At 43.2% G+C, this 13,413-nt stretch overlaps 1 long non-coding RNA gene across 2 annotated transcripts in view; it reads right to left on the bottom strand.

The window, feature by feature from the left end:
* LOC138302098 (uncharacterized) overlaps positions 1 to 8,602 on the bottom strand; it is a 101,537-nt gene extending 92,935 nt beyond the window's left edge. For both annotated transcript variants that reach the window (XR_011205273.1, XR_011205272.1), the window contains exons 1-2: positions 8,505 to 8,602; positions 7,554 to 7,646 (exon numbers count right to left, since the gene is read on the bottom strand). This is a non-coding gene — a long non-coding RNA (uncharacterized lncRNA). The remainder of the gene's footprint in view (positions 1 to 7,553; positions 7,647 to 8,504) is intronic.
* Between the last annotated feature and the right edge of the window lie 4,811 nt (positions 8,603 to 13,413).

Below are 13,413 nucleotides of genomic sequence, written 5' to 3'. Positions count from 1 at the left end.
ACTACCCAATTAGTAGTCGATTTGGTCTCTTCCGAATTTTCTGTTCTTTTCGTTTAATGATATCTTCCTCATATTCACCAATTATCTTGTTGAGGATCTCATAGTTCTTTGTAGTGATCTCACACCATTTTGCTTCTTCAATTCGCTTGGTAAGGGTCTCTACTTCATCTCTGTATTTCCTGTATGCTTCATGTGAAATGTCCATAAGCCCTCTGATTATATTGTTGAAAGCAGTTCTCAGGTTATCTTCCCAAAGTTTAATCCTTTTCTGCGATGTTGTTTCTGCTGGGGGAAAAATGAGTATTCTAAGGTCCAGAATTATACTTTTTGCCACAAAACAGCGCAAACACAGTTTTGCTGCAAAAAATATGGCGCCGGCTTGCGCCATTTCACAGCGCCAGCCAGGTGCCACATTAAAGGAATGGCGCAAGCCCGCACTAAACTTGGGCTGGTGTCTCAGAAGGAGATGCTAGCTGGGTGGGGGTGGCGTTGGGGAAGGAGGTGGTTGTGCATCAGAAAATGATGATAGCCTTGTTAGAGGCAAAAAAAACTAGACTAGCGCCATTTCCTGGCATACAACCACCAAAAACACGACTCTTGTTTTAGGAAAGACAGAAGTCATGCCCACCACCCCAATGGCCAGCACAGGGGACAAGTGTTCCTGGGCAACTCCACTGCACCCTGTGCCATGCAGGGAGCCAAGTTAGGGCCCCCAATGTAAAAAAATAATAATACTTACTCTACTTACCTGGGATGGGGTCCCCCATCCTCCTGTGTCCCTCTGGTGGGGGTAGGGGTGTGCCTGGGTCTTGGGAAGGGCACCTGTGGATTCCATGGTTTTTAACCATGGAAATGTGTCCACGGGTGCCCTAAACGCCTGGTCTGACTTGGGTGTTAAATAATGGTGCAAAGCAAGCTTTACATCATTTTTAAGTGCCTCCTACCACCCGTGTGTCATTTTAGCACGACAAATAAATATGGAGCTATGGGGATAGCACAATTTTTTGGATGGGAACGCCTACCTTGCATCTCATTGACACGTAGGTTCACGCATCCAAAAAAATGGTACAAACTCCAATATTTTGACACTAGACGGGTCTAGCATCGAAATATAAATGTGCAGTTACGTTTTGTGCCAAATTTGTGTTAAAAAAATGACGTGGTATAAATATGGGCCTAAGTTCCCACCGGATTCTATCTTCTTCCAGATAGTTTTTGAGAGAGGCACATTCCCAAAATATTTGATCGCTTTTTCCAAGGACTGGAATGTGCTTCTAGCTGATAAGGTATTTGGTTTAGCGATACCTGTACTTGTTGTACTAAAGACTGGGTCCTATCCGTTGTTTCTCAATTCCCAACGATTTCTAAAATCAGCCCAAATTTTCTAGGTTGGGTTGGCTCAAAAGAATGTGTGTAAACTATAAGTAGATAATATTAATATGGCCCGACATAAAATGGCCCTCCACGTAAAATAAGTTTATGCCTTATAGCACTGATTTACTGAAAGCTCTAGAGACACTCATGTGAAGGTAGGGCCAACTACCCCTCTTATTAAGGATGAATATTTAATAGGTATGAGTGTGACCTCCAAAAATCACAATTATTTATTCTCCAGGTGAACGGCTTATTGTAATTAACTCAGATATAAAGCAGTTAAGGCCTTGTGATTATCTGTTCCCAAGATTCTTCAAAAACATTTGTGAGTACAAACAGGTTGTGGCACAAGCATGCAGTACAGCAGGTCATTCATAGATATCCCTGTAGAGTCAACAGCAAAATGTGCTGTACCACTGGCCAATAGCAGAAGGTACAATACTAATGATCCTGGCTAGATGTCCCTGCAAAGTCAACAACAGATGGTGCAGTATCACTGGTTATGGCTAAATGTTCCTGTAGAGTCAACAGCAGAAGGTGCTAGATGTCCCTGTTAAGCCAACTGAATTCGGAGTGCCTTGGAACACTAATCATTTTTGAGCCCAGAGAGAGCACAGCGCAGACCAAGCAAGACAATCAATTTACGACTACAAACAACGCTCTTATAACACAAACGACTCTCAGCTGTAAAAACAAACATTTAAGCTGTAAAAAAACTTAAATGTGCATTGAATGGTGGAAGAGGTTATGATATTATGGTCCCCTCTCACCTACAGAGCACATCCTTCTGAATGTTTTGGGGGTGGTCCCATTGCCCTAGGACCACCACAGGCTGAGTTATGGGCACAAATGTGTTGTAAAACAAATGCCTACAAAGCATTATGGGCTGAGTTTCTGTGAATACATTAAACCTTTATCAGAAAGTGTTTCTTAATTAACAGACGGTGCAGTACCACCTAAATTAGTACTGTCCCTATGGAGCCAAATACATTAGTACTGTCTTGGAGCAATTATCCTTTCTGGAGCACACACCACATTACACATTTGCAATACAAGCAGGGCTATCATAACACTCTTACAAAGAAGGCCCTTGTAACACAAACAACTCTCAGTTGTAAAAATATTTTTTTTATTTAACTCCTTAGCTGCTGGGCCTTTAAAATGCCCCCCTCACCTCCAGTGCTGAGCCCTTTTTTTGGCTATTTGGGGTAGCTCGCACTTAGGCCTTCATAACTTTTTGTCCAAATAAGCTATCCACGCAACATTTGTGTCCTTTTTTATTTATAACATCCTAGGGATTCTAAAGGTACCCAGAATTTGTAGGTTCCCCTGGAGGAGACCAAAAAATGAGCCAAAATACAGCAAACTCTTTTTTTTTTTTTTTTAATGGGAAAAAAGGGCTGCAGAAGGCGGCTTGTGTTTTTTCCCCCTGTACATGGCATCAACAAAGGGTTTGCGGTTCTAAAATCACCATCTTCCAGCTTTCAGGAACAGGGAGATTTGAAGCAGGAAACCCACATTTTTCAACACAATTTTGGCATTTTACTGGGACATACCCCATTTTTACTATTTTTTGTGCTTTCAGCCTCCTTCCAGTTAGTGAAAGAAATTGGTGTGAAATCAATGCTGAATCCCGGACAGCTAAACATTTCTGAAAAGTAGACAAAATCCTGAATTCAGCAAGGGGTCTTTTGTGTAGATCCTACAAGGTTTTCCTACAGAAAATAACAGCTGAAATAAAAAAAAAATGAAATTGAGGAGAAAAAAAACAGCCATTTTTCTCCATGTTATACTCTAACTTTTTCCTGTGATGTCAGATTTTTGAAAGCAATATACTGTTACGTCTGCTGGACTCTTCTGGTTGCGGGATGTATAGGGCTTGTAGGTTTCTACAAGAACCCTAGGTACCCAGAGCCAATAAATGAGCTGCACCTTGCAATGGGGTTTCATTCTATACCAGGTACACAGCAATTTATTTGCTGAAATATAAAGAGTAAAATATAGGTATCAGGAAAACCTTTGTATTTTCAAAATGGGCACAACATAAGGTGTTGAGAAGCAGTGGTTATTTGCACATCTCTGAAATCCGGGGTGCCCATACTAGCATGTGAACTACAGGGCACTTCTCAAATAGACGTCTTTTTTTTTTTTTTCATACATACTGTCTTACATTTGGAAGGAAAAAGTGTAAGGAAAGACAAGGGGCAATAACTCTTATTCTGCTATTCTGTGTTCCCCCAAGTCTCCCGATACAAATGGTACCTCACTTGCGTGGGTAGGCCTAATGCCTGTGACAGGAAACGCAACATGGACTCATCACATTTTTACATTGAAAACTGATGTGTTTATTGGAAAGTGCCTAGCTGTGGATTTTGGCGTCTAGCTCAGATGGTACCTAAGGAAACCTACCAAACCTGTGCATTTTTTAAATCTAGACACCTAGGGGAATCCAAGATGGGGTGACTTTTGGGGCTCTCACCAGGTTCTGTTACCCAGAGTCCTTGCAAACCTCAATATTTGGCCAAAAAAAACACTTTCTTCACATCTTGGTGATAGGAAGTTCTGGAGTCTGAGAGGAGCCATAAATTTCCTTCCACCCAGCATCCCCCCAAGTCTCCCAATAAAAATGGTACCTCACTTGTGTGGGTAGGCCTAGTGCCCGTGACAGGAATAGATCACACAACGGTCAATGTTGGTCCTTACATGAGGACAACTGTTGACCATGGGGTGATCCATTCCTGACGCAGGCACTAGGTACAGGCACTCAAGTGGGGTAGCGTTTTTATCAGGACAGGTGGGGAAACACTCGCTGGTAGGAATTTTGTGGATTCCAGCATATTCCTGTAGTTTGTGTGACAGAAATGCAAAAAAAAAAAAGTTTTTATTTAACATTTCAGCTTTGCAGAGTATTCTGGGTAAGAAAACTTTGGGGAATCCACACACGCCACACCTCTGGCCTCCCCCAGATGTATAGCTTCCAGAAATATCTGGGTTTGGTATGTTTCCCTAATTGGCCACCAAGCCCAGGACCACAAACGCAGGTGCCCCCCTTACAAAACTAGTTTGTTATGTGATAGATAATTTTGATGTCTCCACAGTACGATTTGGGCGGTGGAATTTGGGGCTGAAATAAATTGGGGAGCTCCCAAAAGAGCACTCTCTTGCTGCATGCACCTGCTCTCTGGGCTGGGCTAACCCGCTATTGTCCCGCTGCACAGATTGTGCTTGCGAAGGGACAGCAGGACTGTCCTTCTCACCTCCCTCATAATCACTGGAAGATGAGCTATTGAATGGGACTCATACAACTGAAAATCACTCCCAGAGTCTGTGCCATTGCCCTATCCCTCAGATGCTGTCCCAGTATCTGCTGTCTCAGTCTCTGATCCTACGTCAGAGCTGTCCTCTATAACCCGAGCTAGGGTTTGAGCAGCAGTCAACCAATGAGATGCAATCTCTGCTACTGGCTAAGCTGTCGCTATGAAACACTAGCCTATGTAGACAGTCACAAAATTGCTGGTGTGTGTGTGAGCAACAGTAGAGGTCACCTTACCTTCGCTTGTTCTCTCACTCAGCATATTCTCTCAGGACACTCAAAACAAAAAAGACACACTATTACATCACCTTCTCACATACCAATCGTCACAGACTTTAGCGCCTCTAGCGCCCAGTCCAACAATCATTATTGGTTCTCCCACTCCCATTACCTCCTCCTCCGATTCCCTCACTACCAGCCAGCAAAAGTGCATTTCATCTCTCTATAGCCCCCCTCGCACATACATTCATTTGTATTGTAGCGCAGGTAATGGCTGGCTTTACTAATCCACTCAGTTATTCACATATTATACAGTTTTGATCCTTTCAGTAGACATATAAACCTTCTGCTCTACTTTATGGCATCAAAACTGCCACTAGACAAAAGTCAGATCCTTTTCTAGATGAAACATAAGCACAAGAGTTACTTGACTTTTTTATTGCTGCCTAAAAGCCACAGTTGAAATGCGTCAGTTGAAGTATGTACATTGCTTGGAAGTCACAAGCAGCAAGAGTACTGATGGCGAATATATATATATATATATATCACTTTTATATTTGGGTGTGGTTTTCCTGGGGGCCAGTCGCAGCCCCCAAGGAAACTACACTTTGACAAAAGTTAATTATATATATATATATATATACATATATATATATATACACACATACACATATACATATTTACATAGATAGATATAGATGTATCTCCATAGATATATATATAGGTCGCCCTGCACATGTGTGACACCCTGTCCATTTCATTGTTTTATTTCTTTTTTTACACCCCTGGGTTATACCCAGCTTTAAAAAATAAATAAAAATTCCCTCTTCCTGTCCGTTTGCTGAGGAAGCCGAACCCCCCCCCCACCCCCAGTGAAATCCTTGGTGTCTAGAGCCAGGAAACCCATTCAGGAAGGGGGGTGGGTGGAGACAGTGTATTTATAAATAAAAAGGATTTTTAGCCTCCTCCCTGGTGTCTGCCACTGGTGTGACATACCAGTGAGATTGGTGTGGGGTGACAAACGCCCATACTGTAGAGGTTAAGAGAGAATTAAAATACACATTAAATGGTGGAAGAGGTTATGATTTTTGGGCCCCCTCTCACCTAGTCAGACCCTCAAGATGGCCTAAAAAGAAAAGGCACACTGTTGGAATGTTTTAGGGGTGGTCCCATTGCCCTAGGACAACCACAGGCTGAGTTATGGGCACAAATGGGTTGTAAAATGAATGCCTGCAAAGCATTATGGGTTGAGTTTCTGTGAAAAATTAAACCTGTATCAGAAATAAACTGTGTTCATTAATCAGCAGAAGGTACAGTACCACTGGTGATGGCTAGATGTCCCTGTAAAGCCAACTAAGTTAATAGTGCCTTTTTACTGTTTCAAAATGGAGAAGAGGTTATGATATCTGGGCCCCCTCTCACCTAGTGTGACACCCTGTCCATTTCATTGTTTTACTTTCTTTTTTTACACCCCTGGGTTATACCCAGCTTTAAAAAATAAATAAAAATTCCCTCTTCCTGTCCGTTTGGTGAGGAAGCCAAACCCCCCCTCTCCAGGGGAAATCCTTGGTGTCTAGAGCCAGGAAACCCATTCAGGAAGGGGGGTGGGTGGAGACAGTGTATTTATAAATAAAAATGATTTTTTAACCTCCTCCCTGGTTTCTGCCACTGGTGTGACATACCAGTGAGGTGGTGTGGGGTGACCAACGCCCACACTGTAGAGGTTAAGAGAGAATTAAAATACACATTAAATGGTGGAATAGGTTATGATTTTTGGGCCCCCTCTCACCTAGTCAGACCCTCAAGATGGCCTAAAAAGAAAAGGCACACTGTTGGAATGTTTTAGGGGTGGTCCCATTGCCCTAGGACAACCACAGGCTGAGTTATGGGCACAAATGGGTTGTAAAATGAATGCCTGCAAAGCATTATGGGTTGAGTTTCTGTGAAAAATTAAACCTGTATCAGAAATAAACTGTGTTCATTAATCAGCAGAAGGTACAGTACCACTGGTGATGGCTAGATGTCCCTGTAAAGCCAACTAAGTTAATAGTGCCTTTTTACTGTTTCAAAATGGAGAAGAGGTTATGATATCTGGGCCCCCTCTCACCTAGTGTGACCCACAAGATTGCCTGTACAAAAGAGCACATCATTATAAACGTTTTGGGGGTGGTCCCTTTGGCCTAGGACCACCACAGACTGAATTATGGGCACAAATATATTGTAAAATGAAAGCCTGCAAAGCATTATGGGGGTGAGTTTCCCCTAGTGCAGTGAATATTGTAGTATCGGCTCTCCTGCTGTGCTGGGAGAGCAGCTGTTGAGGATTAATTCCTAGGTCGATTTCATGTGATATATAACAACAAAAAAGTACAAAACACAGGTACAACACAACGACTTGTAATTACTGCTTATGTAAACTAAAGACCAAGTGATCGGCAAACACGGACAACAATCCGCGTGTGTGAGCACAAGTGCTCACTGACAAACATGAGGGGCAGGAAACAAAGAAAAATAGTCCATCCAAACAACAGAAAGACATTCGAGGCGTAAGTAAACTGTACTTGGCCTATGCTCCTCGGCCAAGTACAGGACGTGACCTATTGGCTGGCAAACGACTTAGAAGGCAGCACAACAAGAGCGACACTACCTTCATCCTCTTGGAAGTGGCAGGTGGGACCAAATGCCTATACGCGTAAAAACAGGTCTTCGAGTCAGCGCTTGCGCGCGGTCTAGGCTCGACCTGGAAAAGAGAAGTCACTTTAAACCTAGTAATCTGGAATTTAACCATAGTGCATGCAAAATGGGTGTTAACTGCAGTACATCATGTGAAAGAAGAAAAAGAATAAAGGGAAAACCACACTTGAAAGCAGGAAAATCCATAAACTATCCTCACCAATGTGTCTAATGATCGTAGGAATAAACAGAGAACCCACGTGTTATGTCACAAGATGTCAAATAGGTAAGTCGAGTTTACAAGTCTCAGCATGTGTTATTGATATGCGAGGATTTGTGTGCCTTCTTTAGGTTTAAAGTTTGAAATGTGCATAGCATATGTGAGCCCAGAAAAATACCTCAGCCATTCAGATACTAAGTTATCTTCATAAGTATATACAAGTATATACAATCAAATATTATGGCCAATGTTCCAAGTCTGTCGATTACTTCTCAAATTCTGAAATAGGAATTAGAATGTAGTGGTTTCACATTTATACATTTTTGGGTTACCTTTATGACAGTGCAAAGTCAAAGAATCATTATCTTTTTGCAATTATACTGCAGAAATTAAAACGCACTGAGCGCTACTACGGTTCTCTAAGTTACAATTTAACAGATATTGCACCCGCCCTCATATTCACTGGCCATGAAGATGTGTTTATCTGAGATTCTGATCAAAGAGCTATCATCTTTTCACTCCTCTACTGCGGAAACTCTGTCATACTTAGCACTGAACATATCACAAAGTAACTGTTTATCAGGTGCTGCACCCTACTTTTGACTTAACAGATGCCGCACCCTCCCTCATATTCTCTAGCCGTGAAAGGTGTTTGTCAGGTTTATTTTACCCGCTGTTTTAGAAAACCCCCAACGTTATTCTTACCGAACTTTGAACCTTCTAAAGCTTCTGTCGATACGGTCCCCTAAAACTCAATGTTATGCGTGGCGTTCTACGCCATGGCCGTATTTGAATACACCCAGTTGCTCCATTCTAAGTCCCTTGTTGCTTACCCAGCCTCCTGATACCCACTGGTGTGTTCCTAAGATAGCGCCATCTTGGAATGGTGACTTTTTATTATTTAACCTCTTCTAATAGTGTATTTCCTGAAACTTGCGTATTTCAAAGGCTTTGTATTAGTCTAGATGGCCAATAACTGTATGATAGCAATCAACAAGTGTAATATTTATTCACTCATCAATACTCTCTGTCTTCGAAGATTTGATCCCTGCGCCTTATACCAGTCTTGACAATTAGTGATATTGGAATATGCACTAAGAGAATGTACATACCCATATCTTTTCAATGCCTTGACGTTGCATTTCACCTCTCGTATTTGTTGTGTAACCTTGAAAAGACCAACCTCTTCTCGCTGTCTGGGTGAAATTCAGGGGATGTTTTGCTGACGGCCTCCCTCTCACTGGTCCTTCTTAAAGGCTAAAAGCTCCACCTAACTTCTGTCAGTTTAATTCCTATAGGTACATAATCTACTCTTTATACCAGAAGGTCAGATCTCCCTCGTTTTTTTAAAGCCTAGCCCATATTGCATCCTAACTGACTGCCTTTTCAGAGGATGTACACGTACTGTCGACCTAGTCCTAGTATAAGGTTCAGCATCCTTATTCGGTCCCCTCTTAGTAGTCTGAAACGTCAAAATCAATTAACTTTCACACTTTTAAAGAGCCAGTTCATGGTTGCCCCCCCCCCCCCCCCCCGGAGGATTTTTCTTTTGGGTTTCAAGGCCTGGGAAAGTAAAATTACATTGATTTTGATGTGTGATTTCAAAGCATGCCCTGGTAAGCCTCACATTGAAATGGGGAGTTCCTACTCCTAAGCTACGCCGTTGGTTCTTCCCAGGAGCTCTCACTAGAGACTGGCTGATTCAAGATGAGTTGAGCAAATCTATTAGGGATTTCTTCAAGGAGAATGACCCTCATGACACTAACATTTCAACCACCTAGGATACCTTTAAGGCAGTGTAATATGTTCAGACAAAGGAGACTCAGACTGTGGTATAGAGGAAAGGTAGTTTTATTGTGAGACCATATTGAAGTCTTTTTGGGACTGTACAGGGGTAAAGAAAATGTGTGGGTAGGTCCAAACGGACAGTAGTCGCTTCAGTTTTTTTCTTTCTCAGTCTCCCATTCTTTAATGTTCGGGTATGTCTCAGGGCTTGCTCCACCCTTCGTGTTGTCCCCAACAAAAGAGCGAATAACCTGTGACGCTCTCCATTCTATTGCCACTCTTTATACACATAAAACAACACTTGCTTGGTACTGCTAATGCGTCCCTTTATGACTACTTTATACACTTGGGGACTGGTTTTAGGCCAATGAATCTTTCGACCCTGATTGAATACACCTTAGGACGAGATAGCTAATCAACATGTCAATCAATAAGTCAATAATGTCATCAATGTTTATTATAACAAGGCAATTCACTTTAGTCAAAGTCATTTAATAAGACTCAGGACACCACCATTACCTTTCGGTCATGAATAACCACACCAATTTAGTACAATTTTATGATATTTATTCCCTATTGATTACAATTCTACTAGCAAGTTTATTGATCTCAAAACCAAGAAGCACATTAGCATAGTCACAATATGGCAACTCTGATAAGACTTCATCAAAGAACAAATCACGAATATTGGAACACAACACGGCGTCCACATAGACCAACCTCAGCAAAGTAATGTTAGCATGTTGTTCAACAAAGTATAGATTCAGTCATTTGTCTATTTGCGTCTGTTTAGTGAACCCCTTTACTATCCACGAATTAGCATTAGCATGTTGGGCTTCATGTAAAACAATTTTATGTCAAGAACGGAGGTTCATATTATGCTTCTCTTACTTGCTTTAATTTTAATCGCAGCAGTCAAGAAAACTACAACTCCCAAAAGGCTTACAACAGAAAAGCCAATGGGATCAAAGAATGTAATAACAAATGCACCAATCACAACCATGGAAGCTATGCATACACCAAGCTTGACTGCGACCAGCCCTCTTTCTTGCTGCTCGCAGTCAAGATAAGTAACGTTCCTTTTTCACTTTTATATATTTATATTTAATGTATGTGTATGGTACTTGTTGTTTATGTACCTTTTACATTCATAGTTATGCGCGTATCGGCATGTAAATGTTAGCGTTTTAACAACGCATGCAGCTTCATTCGGGTCTCAGAACCCGTTTTTCTGCACGATGCGCTCGAGCGCGCCTGAGGCAGTTTTCTCTGCCTTGAACGTTCTAACGGACGCGTTTCACTGGAAGGGCGTCCGTTGAACAGTGCGGCTCAGCGCTTACCTTCCCACCGCTCCGGACTGTGGATTCTCACCATTTCGGTGTGCCGGCTTAGCGTTCTTCGTCCCGCACCTCGCTTTATGTGGTGTAGAGTTTCCGGTTTTTCTCTCCCCTCGAGGTTCTTGCTGGGCCACGCCTTTTGGGCGTGTTTATCCTCTCCTTCAGCTTTGCAGATTTTTTAACCCCTGCTAGCCTGTTTTTCTTTTTTTTTTTTCTTTTTCCCCATTTCTTTATATTATGGAAGGTCAGAACCCTTTTTCCGATTTATCCACCAGTAATGAAATTGGAGCCTTTATTAATTATTTTCATTAGTCCCCGTATATATTGGCGGAAACTCCCAGTGGGCACATTTCAAGCACGCATTTTGCAAAATACATAAGTACATTTTTCTTTTTTTATAAAGAATTTTTTATTGATTTTAAAAGAACAAAAAAGAAAAACACAAATGCAAATACAAACGTAAATAGCATGGCACCATTAACCTGAATGCATCTTTCGTCCTGTCGGTCCCCGTGGGTTTTGCAAACACTGGGTATTCACACTCAAGGAGTTCGGAGTCAGTAGCCCTCAGTGTTGCACTGATTGAGAGAGATCTTCTTAATGTTAATATAACTAAGGCACGGTTCCCTTAACACATAAGGTTGTGTCTCTGAATGGTCTCCCCCCCCCCCTTCCATAGGTTTTAGTTCAGGAATGAGGCGTTTTTCAGTAAGTTCAACTGTCGCAGACAGGTTAGCTGTCCAGTGTGCTCTCCCATTTCCCCCACACTCTATTGTACTTGTTAGGGCATCCCCTCGCTTCGCTAAGTTTTTCGCATTGTGCACACCAGTCTACACCTCGCCTCCATTTGGCGAGGGCCGGTGCCTTTTCAGATTTCCATTCTGTCATAATGTCTCTTTTTGCCACCAGGCACACCACTCCAAAAAAAGTCCGATCTGCTCTATTCAGCCCTGTCTCCCCCGTGGCCCCTAGCAAGACTCAGGGACACCTCCACTGCTGTTTGTAAGGCCTCTGAGATTTCCCCTGTAATCGCTCTCCAGTATAACTATAGTTGGGCAGGACCAGACCATGTGAAAGAAGTCAGCTTCTGGGTGTGAGCATCGGGGACAACTGGCTGTGGGTCGGAGACCTGCCTGGAAGAGTCTTTTGGGGGTAAGGTATGCTGTGTGCAGATACAGTGTTTGTAGCAAATGGAATCGAGAGGTTATGGCCGCTGACCGAGGGGCCATTAATACTTCCCTCCAGTCTGTATCATCTATGGGGCCAACCCACCCCTCCCATTTTTTACGGAGTCCCTCGAGGGAGGGGGATGTGTTAGTGAGGATGGAGCGATATATCTGGGAGATTCCCCCTTTACCCAGGCTTCCCATCAGGACCCTCGCTTCCAGTGGGCTATGCTCAGGAATATTGTCCCCTGGTCGTATGTGTGCTAGCAGAGCGTGTCTGAGTTGTAGGTATTTGTGGAATTGGGTATTGTTTAGTGAGTAAATTCTCTGGAGCTCCTCAAAGGATTGCATGTGTGACCCACCCCAGATGTCCCCGAGGGTGGATATCCCAAAGTTGTCCCATTTCCTGAAACCCTCCAATGCGGAGACTTCCCCCAGCCACTTCCCCTGCCAAAGAGGGGTCTGCTGAGTGAGGCGATTCCACCAACCCGATATCCTCTGGGCCGCTCGCCACCCTGTAAGAATTACTCTAGTCACCTCTGGGATAGTCTGCGGGATCGAGCCACCATATAATGCGTTAAAGATCCCATTGTAGCCTATTGCTTGGAGTTCTAGCCTTTATGCTGGGTCTGTCCATCCTCCAGCCAGCTAATCTTTAACCACTAGCAAGTGCATAGCCAAATAATAAAAGTAAATGTTAGACATCCCCAGCCCCCGTCATGGACATCTCTTTGACATGTGGCGAGGGATAGTTTGGGGCGGGAGCCGTGCCACCAAAATTGGCGCGTTGCTGCCTCCACTTCTTTGAACATCTTCCGGGGGATGGGGTGTGGGAAGTTCTGTAGTTGGTATAGAAATCTGGGGAGTATCATCATTTTATATAGTGCTATTCTGCCCAGTAGGTTGAGGGGTAGACTCCGCCAGCGTATGAGATCTTTCTTAGTGTTCTTAATAAGTGGGGTAATATTTAGTTCCCATGCAAGTTCAGGCAGCATGGCTATATGGACACCCAGATATTTAAAACTATTTCGACGGATCGGGATACTATGTGTTGCCAGTCGACACAGTCTCTGGAAGGGTGTAAAGGGACCAACAGGGATTTGCTTGGATTTAAAGTCAGACCAGAGGCTTGAGAAAAAAGGTCTAGAAGTTGTAAGATTCGTGGGCCACTCGCGGCCGGGTTAGAAAAGTAGATGAGGACGTCGTCCGCGTACAAAGCTACCCGGTCCTCCGGGCCCGTAGGCCACAACCAGCCCTCTAACAGGGGGTCCTCCCTCAACAGCCTCGCCAATGGTTCAATCGCGAGGGCAAACAGCAGTGGGGACA

Source organism: Pleurodeles waltl, chromosome 6 (genome assembly GCF_031143425.1).
Source record: "Pleurodeles waltl isolate 20211129_DDA chromosome 6, aPleWal1.hap1.20221129, whole genome shotgun sequence".
NCBI classification, from domain to species: domain Eukaryota; kingdom Metazoa; phylum Chordata; class Amphibia; order Caudata; family Salamandridae; genus Pleurodeles; species Pleurodeles waltl.
This window is presented reverse-complemented; position numbering and strand designations above follow the sequence as displayed.